Source organism: Anas platyrhynchos, chromosome 5 (genome assembly GCF_047663525.1).
Source record: "Anas platyrhynchos isolate ZD024472 breed Pekin duck chromosome 5, IASCAAS_PekinDuck_T2T, whole genome shotgun sequence".
In the NCBI taxonomy this organism is placed as follows: Eukaryota; Metazoa; Chordata; class Aves; order Anseriformes; family Anatidae; genus Anas; species Anas platyrhynchos.
Window position 1 is genome coordinate 64,941,690 of NC_092591.1, and position 16,182 is coordinate 64,957,871.

General features: G+C 36.2%; 1 long non-coding RNA gene across 9 annotated transcripts in view; it reads left to right on the forward strand.

The window, feature by feature from the left end:
- The window catches only part of LOC140002690 (uncharacterized), a 167,877-nt gene that overhangs the window by 64,929 nt on the left and 86,766 nt on the right, over nucleotides 1–16,182 (forward strand). For 8 of the 9 annotated variants that reach the window (XR_011809915.1, XR_011809922.1, XR_011809917.1 and 5 more), the window contains exons 4-5: nucleotides 212–292; nucleotides 7,649–7,790. This is a non-coding gene — a long non-coding RNA (uncharacterized lncRNA). Of the gene's footprint in view, nucleotides 1–211; nucleotides 293–4,897; nucleotides 5,833–7,648; nucleotides 7,791–16,182 lie in introns of those variants that run through there. The other variant, XR_011809919.1, reaches the window with a different exon arrangement.

Consider the following 16,182-nt stretch of genomic DNA (forward strand, 5'->3'; position numbering starts at 1 on the left):
ACATCCCAAACCCTGTGATTTACAAAAATGAGTCCATGCTTCATTGCATGATACTGATCTAATGATGAGCTTTCAAATTATACAATGCACACTTCTGATATACAGCTGTGCAGACTGAGGGATTTTTATTCTGAATTTCAAATTTCTAGTAGCCTTTATTTCTTCCCATCCCTGTCCCTGTCTAATTTGTGTTCTTTCTTCCCCCATGGAGACTTATTCCTTATTAAAGAAGATGCAAAGCTCAGAAAGACTCACAGGACTAACTCCTTGGAGATGATGAAATAAGAACAAGGTAAGCGGAAGGATTTCTTTGTCCAACTGTAGCCAGTAGCCAGAGTCAAATTAGGAATTGGAAACTACTTTCTAGAAACTTGCTTTTATGAGCTGTTGGCAGTCTGACCCACAAGATCCTTCTCATGGCCAGTAATAGCAGCAGGAATTTGAGAATAATTATCATGAATGAAATGAATATTTATAACCAGTTACTGGAGAAGAATGGAAAAACACATGCCACTTTTCCATCTTCATTGTTTCTAACTCATTTGTTGTGTTGATATACCATTTCCATTTTATTTCATGGTAACATGAATTGTCTTTCCCTTCTCTGCTTATGATTTGTAGTTAATCCTGAAGTCATAATTATACTTCTTTTAAATGCCTCTAGAGAAATCATAGTGATTTGGATGAGGATCAAATGCAATTGTTGATGAACTTAGTCTGTGGGAGTATATAAGGTTTTATAATACATGCTTTACTGATAACAAACTTGATTATTTTTTTTTTCCGTGCTAATTGTATTTGAGGACAGCTAGCTGGCCAAGAGAAACACTGTTTCTCACCATTTTCAAGAATTGTAATCTACTTGTTTGCTAAGGGATGAAAATTATAATGATATGATAGGTCTTGAATATCGTTCTATGTGAAGTAAATTTGTACAAGGGAACTACAGAGTTGTGGACAAGCTTTTGTGAAGGCCATTTTATTCTATGCCATTCCTAGTTTCTGTGATATGTTTAAAAATAATGTGCATCTTCAGCCTTCTGTTCACTTAAGAAATTCACATACTTCTGTCCCAAAATCTGAATATGATCCAGAAAGCATGTGTTCCCTTCACAGACATAACAGCAGGAACTCATTGTAACATTTCTACTAGGGCATTCAGTATTGTTTTGGAAATGTAGAGGAATTATCTGGGTATGTGCCATTTTGATGATTATGCCATCTTGCTTGTATGGCATATGTCAATGTCTATCTTCCCTTGTTGTGGTTTCACTTTATTACTCTAATCATGAACCTTTCATTTTGCCCCCGACAGTGCTGAGAAATGCAAATACTCATACTTGATGTGTGAGCTTAGTTACCTTCGTGTTGCTGACATCTTAGGATACAGCCCAAAGGTCTGCCTGAATACTGAGAATAACAAGGGAGGTGGGGTAGAAATGCAGGTGTGTGGAGGGCACATCTGGAGAGTTCTGGAAGAGTCAGTACTGCCATTTGCCACTGCTTGCTGTAACTCAGTATATATTCACAATAACTTACTTTTTGTGTTTAAACCTTGCTCATGCTCTACAGCTTGGTAGCTGCTTTCCTTTACCCGAGAAAGCAGTTCAGCTTGACACTTTTCTTCTTCATGAAGTGATCCTTCTAATACTTCTAAGATATTTTTTCCTGCTTTTTCCTAAGCTCTTGAAAATTGATCCATCTCTACTTAGTGATCAGATCAATAGAATGGATTATAACTAAAACTGTATCTGGGTGTTCAGAACGGAGCCAGTTTATACGTTTTAAAGAGCTGCAAATATCTTCCATTGACTTCAGAATCATTGATCCTGATGCACTTCCGAGAAGAGTACTATCAGCTTCTTATTTTTTATGTAAATGACTATAGATAGTCAATATATGCTTATTTTGAGGTAAAGCCATGTGTGTTTTTTTTTTTTTAAGTGTCTGTGTTCTCAGAGTTTTTAGTCATAATTTTAGAGGAATGAAGGGCTAAGCACATTAGCTCTGTTTCTAAATATGTTAAAAGTTTGCCAGTGTGTGAAAGAAAGGGTAAGAGCAGTATAATCTTTGACATTAATTGGAATGATGGAAAAATATAATTTATTTGAATGTCACCAGATAGCAAGGTGCAAGACAAAGAGCATGCAATGTAATTCAATATCTAATGATCACAACAAGGCCACAACAGTACAGGAATTATAAGGATTGAATGAAATCATTTTTTATTTGAAGGAAATCATGTTTGTTCCTAGCACATGTTGCAAAATATACCTCCTCTGTTTTCCTGTTGATGTGGATCAGCAACCTGTGTCTCTGAACAGAATGGCAGCTCCTGCAGGCAGTGGTATAGCAAAATAGCTCAAATACTGTATAGTTTCTGGTTGCTTGCTTCAAAAATGATGTAGAAGAAAGCTACTGTCTACCAAAGCCAGTGAAAAGAGATGAAGCTTTCAGGAACTGTAAATACAAGTTTTAAAAAATTAGATTTCTGTGTTTTAAAGTGAGTAGATATTTCAAATCTCTTTGGTTTGCATGCCCTTGTGCTGATTAGTGATATTGTAAATGGGGAGAACAGGGAATGACCCAGCAATTCAAGTGAAGGATCGTGCAAAAGGTCACGGTAATAAAGTTTACTGCCATTCTTCAGAGGTAAATGAGGTATTAAAACACCGGCTCCTCTTCCTTGTGGCAAAGATAGAAACAAGTGCAGGATGTGCCTTTTCTTGTTCACATTTAATGTGAACAACACAAACTTAGTTCATTCTCGCCTTCTAATCATGTACTTATCAGTGACTTTTTAAAAAGAAAACTTTAGTTAAAAAAAATCATTTTTCTGTCCTTCAAGCTGTGAAACTGCTAAGACAAGAAAGACAAGGGAAAGCTGCTTAGATTTAAATTTATTCATGAAGGAAAAGCTAAAGAAACCTGGGACTAGGAAGTTGACTAAAGGAAACTAACACTTAGTTAAATATTCTTATGGCTCCTGCAGATTATTAAAAAGCATATGGCTTTATGAGCTAACAGTCTGGGTCCTGTGGATTTGTGCTATTAAGCAAAAGAGTTCTGGGAAAGGAAAGGGAAACTGAAGGCTCTTTTCCCAAGACTGCAGCTGCCTGCTACTGAGCCAAGCTTGATTTTATTCAGTCTGAGTGTTGTCGTAGATTTCTGAAAAGTAAATCTTGGAAGCCTGCCTAGTTCATCAAAAATAATTTAAGGTGCCATGACAGAGGCAAGGGAGCTTCTCATTATTGTTTCCTGTATTTTATGACGTTGGCACACTTCCTGAAATAATCTGAGAATTGCAGACAATAATATTTTGGAGTGCTGATAAATAGATCTCAACAATGAAATTCATTTCTTCTTTCCTGGGTTTTGGTAATATGCATTTTCCTCAGTAAATACCACTTTTTCTGGAAACTATCTCCTTACTCCTAACAATAACATCACTATTTCAAGCATTTCTGTACAAAGAGAAAATATACCAATTAGCAAGACATGGAAAAAAATGTTAATACTCTTAGAAACAGCTATGGACTGTCAGCCAGGGATTTTAAAAGCACAACCTACTGAGCTGTAGATTCTTAAAATAAATAATTTGAACATTTCTTTGTAGTAAACACATTTTTTTTGTTCCCTGCAGACACTTTCCAACTGAACTTGCCAGTGAGAACTACAGGAAATATTTAGGAAGTAGGCAGATTTGTAGCTTCATCCCTAGACACGTAGCTTCTTTGGGGAGAAGGAGTCTGAAGAATGCAGTCTTTTTAAGTGCTTCCTTTTCTGATTCTACAAACATGAATCATACTAAGAAATCTAATTTGATATTAAAAATTAAAAAAAATTTGCCGTGTACTCTGCAACCACCAGTACTTTGAAAATAATGCTATTTAACTTGATCACAATAGATCTGAATATTTTTGTTACAAGTGGTCATCACATAAAAGTAAAGCATGGAAAGTAACACACTTGAAATTCTTTAAGCTTAAGTGGTAAAATCATTGACTCTATCATCTCATTGAAAATGTCAACTGTTTAAAAATTGAGCTGAAACTAGAATTTTGGGAATTCAGGGAGTAAGGCACATGAAGATTACTCATTCAGAGGTTCTGTGATGACTCTTACAATAATAAGAGAGCAATATGTTCATTCTTTTTCTACATTGTTTAAGAAAATAAGAATGGCTCTGTTGCATGGGTCCATCCATGACCAGAGGAGGGATGTAAGAATAAAGAAAAGCTGTAATAATACCATCTCTGACTACTCTCCCTGTCTCCGGCAATTTGACCAGACTTAGATAATTTCAGTAATCTTCAGTTGTGTTCCATTTCAGGAATTTGTCTAATCTTATGGAAACCTTGTTCTGAACCTGTAATGTGCAGTATGTTTGCTAATTGTTGGCCATTATCTGAGGCTGATGGTATAAATGAGAAAGATTACGTTTTCATTTAAGTACTGCACCCCCTTACCTAAATAATAAGCTTTCTTCAGTGTTCGTAAAAGGATGATCAATCAAAAGAGATCAATCAAAATAGTTACTTTGACTTGAGAAGGCCACATCTGGCACCTGATGTAATCTTTCTGTAAATTACATGCTCTGGACCTGGTATGTTGACAAATCTGGAACTCTTTGTTTTGTGATTAATTGTACAGAAAATCAAGTAAAGCTCAGAAATTCTTCTGAGACAGAGTAAAACAAATTATCAAGAAATTGTTGCAGATATCTGTTTGGATCTCTGTTTTAATTTAGTTTTAAGTACCATGCTTACCAAGAATACTAAGGAGTCCTAGGTAACCACCTGGAAGTAGCTAACAGTGGCCCTCGTATTCTTTTTGGGTGAGGCAGTTTGCCAGTCTCCCATCTGTAATGGAGCCACAGACAAGGTCTGTCTCTAGAATTACTCTTCTCTCTTGCACTAATAGTGCTTTAATCTTTGTATGCATTACGAACCCTGTGACTGTCAGGTGTTGTGTTGAAATTACCTGGTTTAAATTTCATTTTTTTGCAGGTGACATTGTGCCCATTGTCTTTCAGAGACTCAGAACTCATGTGCAGCTGTGTAGAAAGCTCTGTGGTGGCTAACTTATAAAGCTGTGTATGGTCAAGTGTTGAATTCTCATAGATTAATCTGTAGGTCTAGAGCAGTCAGCATTGTGGTGCAAAGCTCTGTGAAATCCCCTTGCTGGTATCTTTGTCAGAGAAGTGGGTCAGGCAGGGACAGAAAAAAGAGTATTACATATTTGAAGGATGTGAAGACCAGGGAGTGCAATTGTTTATTGCATTTACTTCGCAGTATACTGCAGGAAAAATTATACGGGAAATGTGGTTCAGCAGGGGAGTAAGGAGCACAGGGTAGTTGCCCACAGTGCTGTGCTCTAGAACGGAGGAAGTTCTGCCAAGTGGAAAAAAAGATTCACAGGAAACGCCTAAGTCTGCAGAAATACATTTAGAATGATGTTTGCGTCAACCAAAGTCATTGCCATTTTGAGTCCACATCCAGCAAAAATGTTTCTCATAACATAAACTATTTGTCAGTGTGCTTCCTGATCACTTGTTGTGGGTAGTTAGGGCCTGGCGGCCGGAAGATGTGGCGCTGTACGGAAAGGTGGAGCCCCTCCCTTGATGGACAGCAGCGTGTGGCCTGTGCTGTAAGCAAGCGGAGGTGACGCTCTGGGCCTCGGCTAGATAACCCCATGGGACTCGACAATAAACGCCATTTGCCATCCACCACATTGGTGTCTGTGAGCCGATGGACCGAGCGGCCTGGGGTTGGCCGCCGTGCCGTTCCTGAACCAGGTCGCCGCTGCCCCCTGAAGGCAACACTTGTGCAGGTTCTTCTACTGCTTCTTTCTTTGCATTTAATTCCTTTGCTTCATGTGTACAAAGATTTCCCAACCCATGAAATTTTAATACAAAGTTTTTTTTTTTTTTTAATAAAATAGGGAGAATTGTAAAGTTTTCAAGAGAAAACCATAATGGTACGTTAATTAGATCTATCTCAAAAGCAAAACACATGCTTAGTTGTTATTAAAAACTGAAATTAATGGCATAATTTATGTGTTTGACATCAGATTTCTAAGTAAAATAGTAATTCCTGGTCAGTCAGTTATATACTCTTGATGGAGTCAAAAAAAGTGAAGAAAACAGCCACACACACCCCCCAAAAAATCAAAACAAATCTATTAGCTGTTATACAATCAAGCCATGTGGCATTAAATATGTCATTAAAGACTGATAACTTCTTGTATTTCATATATCAAGATTCCTACCTTCCTTTTCAGTGGCAGCCTCTGTTACCATTGCAGTGCTTAAAGAAATCTCTTCTACACCTCAGAGACATACGTGTAATTACATTTAGGCCTTGAGCCAGAGATAAGTCTGTGCCAGCAAAATGTTTCTTTGTATCCTGAAAACATAATATCAGAATGGTATTAACTGTGATGTGTTAACTGTGCTAACTACATGTGATAGAAGTAAATCTAGTAGCCTTATTCCTCCCCAAAGCAAATGGTTATCTGATTGATGCTCCAAAGAATTGTCAGATTTGATAACCAGAGAAGAAGATCTTGATGACAAAAGTAAATTACAAGTTCAAGTCACCAAACCAACGAAAGATGTTTAACATTTATAACTAAAATAAATGAGATGATTCCTATATTGTAAACTGGATTGAGGTCTAAAAGCTTAAGCTAAGTATTTTGGAAAGACATGGATTTTACTTCCCATTTACATAAGGATGAAATGCTTCTATCAGGGGAAAAGATGGAAGTGACCTTATTAACTTGGCCCTCTTGTGCATATATTAAACTCACATATTTTGATTATTCTTGTCAACATTATAACAGTATATTGCTAATTAGTTTATAAAAATAAGACATCTCCTTGCTTAAGCTTTTGTTTCTGTTTTCATCAGGAAAGAAATTTTCTGTTTTCATCAGGAAAGAAATTGGGTTATAGTGAACTATACTGAGATTACAAATGTCAGCTATAGAGTTTCTTCTCTGAGTACTTACAGAAGTGATCAGACTTTCTGCGTGGACAGTTCTTTCCAAATACAACTTTTCCATCTTAGTTATAATAAAAGTGATGGATGGACATAATAGAGAAGAGAACAGAGTTTTCTCCCATGTACTCACTGAGTTTTCTGTCCATAAGACCAGACAGAGGAAAAAAGTAGTTCAGACCATCATTATGTGAGTGTTCCCAAAATGGAAGGTGGCACATGAAAGGGAAAGATGGACCACATAAAGCCTGCTCTGATTTTTGGATGCTATATAGTGGGAAGATGGGAGAGGGAGAAGAGTGGAAGGCAGAGAGCTTTGATTTTAGTTCTACCAAAAATAGGTAAACTTTAGGCACCTTGGCCTGACCTGTTTTCCTTGAATGTAGCCTAAAGACATAGTCTGGATGAATGTCACAGCCTTCAGCTAGGAATGTTATGAAGTTTCTGTTACCATAGTAACAAAATTTTTTAGGCAAAGAGAAGCATATTGATATAACTTAAGTACGCATATAAGTTCTTGTAAAATGTGTGTTTTTTGTTTTTTTGCTTTTTGTTTTTTGTTTTCCTTTCATTGTGTTTCCCAACTAATATGGTAATACTTATCTGTTCCTTAAATTAAAAAAAAATACTTTATTTGCTTCTAGCTTAGCCTGGACTGTGTTTAGAGTGATTTCAGAACAACTGATTGAACCTGAAGTGTTCCACTCCTTCCGGAATTGACTAGTGTGACTATATTTTCTTGAGATGGCTGGCTCTCACGTTTCTCTTCCTCAGGACATCTGAATGGTAAGCAAAGCTATCTCCACATAGCTACCTGACTTACATGTGAAATTGATAATTTAGGGGTTGGTAAAGAAAGTATCTTTCAATGGTCACTGTTAGCCAGGAAGTCTAGTTAGTTAGATTCAGTGTACCTTTCTGGTGTCACTAGACTTCTTGTGACTAAAACCATAATATTATATCTAAATGAACTGGGATTACTAGAAAATACATTGCTCATATGTATGATTAGTATCATTGAAATCAGTGCAGGAGTTTTGATAATCTGCATACGTGTATCAGTGCTTCATCAGAGTTACATTCACAGAACTCAAATGAAAAGACATGTTTAACTGTCATGGGGGAAACCATGATCCCAAGATTTGTAAGCTGAAAGCCTACAAGATAGAAATGAAAGCCTTTGAGAAAGACTGATGGTATTTGATATTTTTATTTTGTTTTGTACCACTAAAAGTGCACATGGCTTGTAGTAAAATTTGGGAAAGGAAAAAAAATAAAATTCTCAGCCTAAAATCTCCTAATGCTGCAAACAAAATACATAGTACAAACTGATCGTGCTTTGCTCTGCTTTGCTAAATCTTTGAAATTGAACATACATGTTTGTGGTTTACATGAAAGAGTGTGTGTACATATATAGAGAGAGACAGAACATAGATTATAGACATATGCTCTTTCTTGCTGGAATAATTTTCAACTAAAATTGTGCATGTTCTTGTTTCAATATACAAATTGGATTATATTTCCATTCAATTTGAAGAAACTAGTGCTGTTCCAGCAGTCATAGAAACAGCAAAGAACAGACTGAGTATAACCACCTGCAGAAATTCTGAATATTGAATACAGTTTTCTTAAGTTTCAACTTATGTAGGAAGGTAAAAAAGAAAATTTCAGAAGAAAACTTGGTTAGCAAACTACCAAAAATATCTGGGCAACAGGGTAGCAAATGATTGGAATTAATGAAAAGGGTACTCTGTGTTGTTGTCCATCCTCTTTCAAATAAATATTGAAATACAATATGTGAAATTAGTAAAAATAACTCTGATTTGTGACACTCAACCATTTATAACTTACAAATGAGACAAAAATCCAATTTGCCTTTACTCTTCTGCAATTAGATAAAAACTTCTGTAATGAGCATATGGTCTTATCTTGATGTCTTCTATTTATCACCAAAGTGTAAAGATTAAGTATTAAACCACTATATTAGGTATTTACATGGACTCTGCAAATGTATTAGCTATAAGCATAAAATAAATTAACAAGCATATTTCAAATTTGTACTTCTAAATGCTGCAACTACAGGTACTGCTGAAGTAATTGCATATGAAATTAGTAATTGCATGATTGTGTGGAATTACCTGATTTGGTTTGCATGCTTGACTGTGGGGAATTATGCAAATGAGTCAACCTTAGTAAATAATTCATACCTTGTCCTATAGGTAACTAATTCAATATCGTTGTTCTTTTCTTATTTTTTTTTTGCGGTCTGTGTAGGAACACAGCATTCTTTTGAAATTAGCTGTCTTTCAATAATGATTACCGATATCTAGGAATAAGTTTGGGTTTGCAAGCTTTTCAGTGCATATTACTCATTCAATATTTGACTAGTGTTGGTTAGTTCTAAATGGCACCACAAACCTCCTCTCATTTTTCTCAACTGATTCAAATAATCCTTGGGTGCAGGGTACTGATGCGAATACACTCTTTAAAGACTTGTTTCCTGCATATATTTAATATGCTTCCCCTGCCTCTAAATCACAGGCCTTGATGTCCCAGGGGGGTCAAAATAATTAATAATGGGATTAAAGATCAGCAGCTTGCTTATTGACCATAGCAAACATTTACAGTAAGAAGTAGTACTTGAAGAAATGTTTTGATGAGTACCGTGGTAGAATTTGGCTTGAGATAAACAATTAGGTGCCTGTAAGGTTCACAGTATTTTAGGGGATCTGCTGCTATAAATTGGGCAATTATTGATAGGGTTGACTACTGGGACTTGTCAATAAAAGACAAATTTAAATGAGACAGTTCATTGGAAAAATGTCACGTGAAAGGCCCTTCCACATCCGTGTTCACTAAACATTTCAGAACCTTGGGACAAAACTGAAAAAATACTAAATATTGAAAAGGATTTTATTCCTGTTTCTAGGAGACTTGAAATGTAAAAATTGGACAGCCTTTTCAGAAACACCTAGCAGTGTGGTACAGTCTTCAAACATCTGAAAGCAGTAGCAGGAATTTGGATTATTTGTATTTATCACCAAAGTGTAGTTTTGTCCCTATCTGGATTATTTGCAAGATTTTCATAACCAGGAAATATATCAAAATAGAATTTGGTGTTAGACCATTCAATAACAGGGTGTTAATTTCTCAGTCTTATGTTGATATTGCATGAAACAAGAACTGTACAACATTTTCACCTTGATATTATTTATTTATTTATTTCAGAAGTAATCTAGGTAGAGGAATGGACCATCTTTTTAAACTAACCCAAAACACAGCATAGTCATCTTTTCATGGATTCTGGCTCTCCTTATTGAATAAAACTCTTAGTATAACAAACTAGTGTTAATTCTGTGCCAACAAGATCATGTGTACAAGCATACTTGAATTTCCCAGTATAAATGCAGGCAAGAGTCAGCTTTGTCCTATGGTCTGCAGTTTAGTAATATTGTATAATTCAGATTTGACTCCTGTTCATTCTGGTCTGGGAGCAGGCTTAAGACTCTACAGCTGAATGTATTAAGAAAAATACCCGAAGTTTCTTGACAAACATAGCTTCCAGTGCTGAAGTATCTGCTTTCCTGTGCGGCAAAAACGGATGCACAGACCTGTGTCCTTAAGAGAGCTTGGATGGAATGCCTTTGCAGTACTGAGTCCAGAATACGATGGGATACACTGGGAAGGATATAGCTATATATCTACATCCAGATATAGAATTTTCTTTTAACAGCTGCTACAGTTACAATACTTTCCCTAATTAATAGTGAAAACAAACAAACAAACAAAACAAACAAACAAACAAAAAAAAACCCTTAAAATATTATTAATATAGAATGGCTCTGAGACTTTGGGCTTTACTGGGAGAGATATTTCAAGTGAAATATCAAACAAAATCAGCATTTGCATAATGAAATGTTTGTAGGCTTCACTGAGGAATGATGAAATTAAATCTAAGCAAATTCTGAAATAAGTTTCTAATTTCAAAATTAGAAGGTGAAGGAATAATCTCAGAAAAGTCCTCAATTTTGTTGCTGCAGTTCAGATGGTGAAGAGACCACATCGTTGTGTATCAAAGGACTGAGAGCTTGCTGCTCAGAGAGCTCTCAGTTCTTATATAGGGCACTAACTACAAGCTATAAACACACTCGTTTTGAGGTAAAGAAATGTTCTGTATAACAGGTGAAATAAAGGAGGTCATAAAGATGCAAAGTGTCAGGTATTCATGGTATACAATATTCTTGAAACAGTGGATGCCTGCAGCTGTGGCCTTATGTTTCTCTTACTTAAGTACTGCATGTCACTACCTCATATTCTTTGTAAAAAAATAATAGAATTTAGCATTTGCTAGTGCTTTCAAGCTACAAACTGCTTTCTGAATGTTACATTAAATCACATCAATTCTCTGTGATGTGACACATTTATTTATTATAATCTCATTTTTACAAGTAGGAAGGTTTAGTCCCTTTTCAAGAGAGAATAAGGTAGAATAAATTGGCCAAAATCACAGTAAGATCTTGTGTCAGTGGACAGTAGCAGAGTGTGAATTTTCAGTTTGATCTCTGTAGATTGATGCTCAGCTTTATAAAATTGGGATGTATTTTAGTCCATAAAAATCCTATGCATAACAATGTAGAAATTTATTTTACATTTTAAATTTTCTAAAAAATAAGAAAGTATCTGATGCAAAGTCATCCAGTAAAAGATGGGTTTTTGCTTTTGAGTATGAATTGGTCTATTTGTGAAGAAAGTTGTCATGTATATTGAAAATATCTCCAAGCATTTTGTTGTCATAGCTGCTTAGCTTGAAAACGTGCATTTTATTAACAGATTTTATCAACTCTCCAGGCTGCAGTCAGGAAGTTCAGCATAATGCAACTGACAGTTATAGGTACTTTTTCTTGAGGGAACATACTCCACCTATGCACTTTCTTTCAAGGTGCCATTTAAGAAATTGCTTTAAATGTATGAAATGTTTGAATAGTTTGAGTCCTAGTTTACCCTGAGATTGCTTTCTTTCCTATTGTATAGTGTCAGGTTGTATTATTATGAGTATGGAGAATATCTAGCACAAGTGGATCTGTAAAAATATTTCAAATATTACAGTGTAAAGTTTTGTTGTTTGGGATTCCCACAGAGAAAGACATCTAATTCCTTCCTGTAGTTTAACAGGGAGGAAATACTTTCCATCTTCTTGTGTTTTCCAATTTAGTCAAATTGTGTTTTCTTTTTGTTTGTTTGTTTGTTTGCTTTCACTGAGTGTTTTTATTTGAAACATCATGAAACCATCCAACGCTTCTGTGTGCTCTTCATGTAGATTTTATTACCAATACAAGTCTAACACTTTATTTATGTTACCTTGTTATAAAGCATCTTGAGGAATAAGAGCTACGTAAGCTCAGTGGCAGTCCGGATTGCTGGTTTTGAATTTGAACCACTAAAGGGATAAATTACATAAACCACATAAATCAGTTTACAGGCCCTCTTGGTATGAAAATACTGCAGTGAAATTATTCTAACCTGCTGTAGATAAAGTGAAGCAGTTTAGAGAAATCTTCACAGCCAAGGGAATCTTAAACCCAGTGAAGCAGGAGGCTATGAAATAATCCCCAGGTTAGGAAGAGAGGTACGTAAAATAGGATTTTCCTATTAAAATAGGAAAATTCCCTCTCCTACTTTTTCTTCCTCTTCTACTACCATTAAAGCTATACCTTTCTGACCTTTCCCAAACACAAACTAGAGTATATTTAGTCTGGATTACTTTGATCATCTGATGTACGATATGGCCTCAAATAAGAGTGTCAGTGCTACTGAAGAGGAGGGAACTGAAATGCAAAGGGAGAAGTGAGTGCTCAGGCACAGGAAAATCCAGTGAAGGGATGAAAGACATGGAATCCTGATGGCCCTTGAACAGGAGACCTTTATTGCCATTTTTCACCACTACATATCTTTCCCCATAGCCCCATGCTCTGTCCACGTGCCCGAATGTGGCATACAATTGGTTAGAGACCCTCAGACACACACCTTGAGCCAGCCAGCATTTGGCCACTCCCCAAAGCTCATCTTTAACACTGTAGCCAAGTTAATTTATCTCAACCTTGCTCAAATTTTTGTTTCAACTGCCTATGTCTTCATAATCTCTAATTCAGGGACACATGAAACAGTGCAAAGCCACCTGCGAATTCCTTTCCCACAATCCAGGGCTTGGTAATCCAAAGTCCAAACACTGGAATCAACATGTGAAGATACTACAGCTGTGATGGTTTGTATGTCACCTGGTTTGGCACTACATCTCTATCCTTGATACATGCAAGAGGGGCAGGTGATGACCCATATCCTGTCCTTTCTCCTACAAACCATAATCTCCTTAGAGAAGGACTTTGTTTCACTGTGTGCTTAGAACAAATTGAGAACCTAATCTTCTCTGGAGCCTCTGTGAAATGTAACAGATCAAGGAAAACATTTATCTAGGATGAAAGATATTTGGGAAATGTTAAATGTAATTTTAATAATCCAGGTTATAAAAATTCTAATTTTATGGAAAAATATCTCATAAATGCCTTCCCATTCGCATTTCCCATTCGATTTCTGCTACAATGTTTAACTTCCATTATTTTGAACTTACCTGTTCTTAGAAAGTAGCATGACGAGTGAATATAAGCTTGTTTTAACAAAGGAAGTTTCTGTTGATATCCTTACATCATTTTCTTAGTTTGCAGAAACATGCACCAATGTTTTATGAAATAGTAGGTACCTTGTTACCCAATCTTTTGTTGACTCTACTCCATAATGTGTATAAGGAACCCAGCAGAGCTACCTATGTGCTCTGCAGAGAAAGCATTTGATTTCTATTAGTTTGCGTATGTGTTTAGAAACAAGGCTAGTATTCTGCTCATCTTTCTTTGAGCTCTGAGGAGAAAATAATATATGCAGAGAAGCTTTTCCAATTACAAATTATTCCAGTTTTTCAGCTGACTGATTTGAGGCTTGATATTCTGTCATGATTCAAAGATGAGGTTAAACAAACCTTTCTTTAACAGCAGGTAAAGTGATGAGCAGTACAGTTGAAGTGAGATGATACCTGCAACTTCAGTGGGATTTTGCATGTAGTGAAATAAATTTTGACAGTTACTATGAATTTGAGAAGCAGGCCAGAGAGATAGTGAGAAAGACACTAAAGCTTTTAAAATTTGCTTTTTTGAAGTTATTCCGTACCAAAGTTGGAGAAGGCAGGGGGTCAACTTTATTTTTTCCCTCCAAAATTACATGTATTTGAGATTGAACATATTTTGAATTAAGAAACATGCAAATGCTTAATCTTAAATAGAAAATTAGCAATCCTTAGCTTAAGTAACTGAATGTTTGCAATAACTACTATATTCCTGTAACATGTTTTCCTGCGTTATGTTAAATGAGCAATGAAATGAGAGAGATGAAATAATTTAGGACCACTGGTAAATTAAAGCGGACAAATGTTTTTAATATTCCGTGAATATTTTCGAGATGTTAAAATATATCTTGTTCTGCATCAGGCTGAGACTTTCCAGGTGAGATTTAGAGAGGATAGCCAGAAAGTGTCGTGGTGGGGATTTGAACTCCACTTGGAGAGGGATTGCTCTAAGGTAGCCCAAGGCTTCTTTTAAAGTGTTCTGTTTGTTTTTTTCTGGCTGTCCCAAGGGAATCAAAGGGACAAGGGGAAAGATAGCACCTGACATATTCATGTTAGTGCTGAGGCATGGGATGATAGGAGGGGTAGCTTTTGCTGGTGGAAGAAGTCTGTCTTTCTATCCAACTGCTTCCCTGAGCTCCTGTTTCACCCAGCCTAGCTTTTCCCTCCCTGGCAGTAAAGGCTGGAATGGTGGAAGTGATTCTGTGACCGTGATAAACAAGGAAACAAACCAAACCCGACTGTGTACATGGCAATTCTCCAATTCTCACACCTTGAAAAATTGCTTTTGTAGAACATGAATATAGTAGTGCAAGTCATCAAGAAGAGGTATATTTTAGGCTGAAAATAATCAGTGTGGACCTGTGTTGTAAAGACAGTGCGCCCTTGACTGTCTGTAGAAGTGATCAGAATGTTTCATGTGAATGTTTTCTTTGTCAGTGGCCTTTTTGTGAAAAACGTTAGTATTTAAAATTTTAACTGTTTTCTTTTTTTTCATGTAATATTAATTGAAAATGCATTCACAGTCATCGCCTCAACAGTCTGGGACTGTGATTTAGTGACAGTCTGAGCATTTCTTTTTCAATGTCATTTTTGACTTAGTAATAATTCAGGTCATAACTATGAAATGAATTTTCATTTGAAAATGCAATGTAATTACAGAGGAAATGTTTCAAAATGTCCATTTTTTAATCTCTTTTGAAAACAAACATTTCTTGTTGGTTCATATGAAGCAATTTAAACAATATTACAATACTTTATGGAATATTCCCCTCCATTCCACTGCATTAAGGAAGGCCCCTACATTTAGATTTGAAAAGAAACCTTTCTTTTGAAGAGACAATAGGTGACTTACTGAGCACTGAAACAGATTGCCCACAGAGGTTGTGCAGTCTGCATCCTTGGAGATGCATCTAGATAGGGTCCTGGGCAACTGGCTCTAGGTGACTTTGAGCAGAGGTGTGACAAGGAGACCTCAAGAGTCAACCTCAACCATTCTGTGAAAAGTCAATCTGTCAGCATGGTTTCAGAGTACCCTAAGCAACAGTGCCCAAGTATACGCTGAATTTGTGGTATAGTTCCACTCTTAGCTTTTTCACGGGACACTTAAGATTTCATTTTTCTCCTTCTTTTTCATTTGTCCATCTCTTTTTCTCTTAATCTTTCTATATGCCCATTATTTCCTTTTCCTTTCTGCTTCCTGCTTTCTTTGTTTTGCTTTTTATTATTATTATTATTATTATTTTAATTCACATGTATCTTTCATCTTGTTGTGAATGCATTAAGGCTTGTGGCTGTCCTCTGGTAAAGAATTTCAAGGTCTGCTGTTATGGAAGATCAGTCCCATCCTTGCAAATTTCATTCTTGACTGTGAAGAGCTTCAGGGTTTGCTGCTTTGGGAATTAAAGTTCTGTCCCAAGCCCAGTGAAAAATACTGACAAAGTTTAATGACTTTAAATGCAGGATTGAGTCACCACAAAAGACAGAAAGAGGGAGTAAGACAAAGTAGCG